The sequence below is a fragment of the Amphimedon queenslandica genome, unplaced genomic scaffold, assembly GCF_000090795.2.
Source record: "Amphimedon queenslandica unplaced genomic scaffold, v1.1 AMPQUscaffold_7209_Cont20838, whole genome shotgun sequence".
NCBI lineage: Eukaryota > Metazoa > Porifera > Demospongiae > Haplosclerida > Niphatidae > Amphimedon > Amphimedon queenslandica.
The window spans coordinates 1-1,577 of NW_003552505.1; the positions used below are offsets into that span (position 1 = coordinate 1).

General features: G+C 36.3%; 1 long non-coding RNA gene across 1 annotated transcript; it reads right to left on the bottom strand.

Annotated features, from left to right (window-relative positions):
- Positions 1–482: 482 nt before the first annotated feature.
- On the bottom strand, positions 483–1,324 carry LOC109591797 (uncharacterized). Its single transcript, XR_002190006.1, has 3 exons — positions 1,212–1,324; positions 1,042–1,139; positions 483–643 (listed from the first exon to the last, which is right to left on the bottom strand). It is a non-coding gene; the product is annotated as an uncharacterized LOC109591797 (long non-coding RNA).
- Between the last annotated feature and the right edge of the window lie 253 nt (positions 1,325–1,577).

Sequence of the window (1,577 nt, forward strand, 5' to 3'; positions counted from 1 at the left end):
TAACAGCTTTAATAGTCAGAAGTACTGTACAAGTGGAATATGTCATTGCTTGCATTATTTAATGCATGAATAAAAAATTTACGAATTTAAAAACTATACTGACTTAAAAACTAATTATAGACCACTGGAAGTGAGAACTGGAAATTAATTTCATTAATTTTATACACGGTATCTGCCCACATGTCATAATTGGCTGTCATTTTCGTTGGAAAGTTTGTTAAGGAAGTCGGCAATGAATGCAAGAAAATGCCTCACTTACCTGCTGTAGCTCTATTAAAAGCTAAAATGTGCTTGTTATAAGAAAAAAGATCTACCTTTAAGTTTCTTCTCCAAAAGATGTGGTCCAATTTGTCCCAGAATTCTCAATACAGGTTTGTTTTCATGCCAGCCCGTTTGTTCTCCATTAAAAGTTGTCAACCAAAATGGCAGCTGAATTTATTTCATCCTAAACCACACCTTACAACCGTAAAAATTTCTAATAATCTTCCTATTTAATCAATTTTTACTGCTAGTGGTCTATAATTATACACAGCTTACAGCTCAACCTTGTACCTACTTGAGCTCCTAGTCTCCTACTACACATGTAAGCAAAAACTCATGAGCAACCTCTTGTGATCCAATTCGCTGGCAAGGTATAAAATGCCTATAAAAAATAAATATATAAAATAGCAGACATTTACAATAAATTTATCGTGTACTTATCAATATCAAACTCCACTATCCCAGTACAGGTCATAATGGGGCATAGTTGGGGTTTCAAATTAATTAATTAATTAAATCACTACCTCTGGGGTCGTTCCCTTCAGTCAAATCCCCTACTAAATTTAAGGAACGTTAAACAACCACTCAACTGCTACTGAACTCAGCTCTGCTGGGTAAACTTAGCATTTTTGAAACGTAACTTGGTCAAACTAGCGAAGTCTTCCTATAGGCTTGTTGGAGAAAAATCCCTACCCTGGGGCATTCTCAGAGTGATGAACCTCCTATTAAATCCCTCATATTCCCCATAATGAGGCTTAAATTGACAGACATATTACTTACAGTTCTGAAATGAGTAATTGTGGTGGAAGGAACAAATGATAACCCAGGAAAGACTAAAAAGCCCATTTCCTCACACAAGAATAATTAGAAGATACATTCTATATATAGGTGATCACAATAGTCACAGTATATAAAAAGGCATAATTTATAGCAGTCTGAGAATAAATTACCTAGTGCAAGGTTCTATTAGTCTAATCAGTGATCCAACTCATGCAAACAACTAGGCAAAAAGGCCTGGAACCACAAAGACAGCACTAGAAATATGAAAAACACTCTGGCAGTTGGTGGCAGCCATTTTGTGATTTTTGTCCATGAGGGAGCAATGCGCATGCGTATTACAGATATAAAACCACTCACATAACTAATTGGATCCATTCCTGTCTCTAGACGCTTTGAACTTTGCCTGAGCAGCCATTTTGAAATGTGAGAACACGTGGGTGGGTGGCTGGCTGCAATTGGTTCATGTTCAACTAGGAGGCTCCCTTTCCTATTGATTGGAGTCGGTAAAATCTTCAAGATTATTTTATTTTTAATGA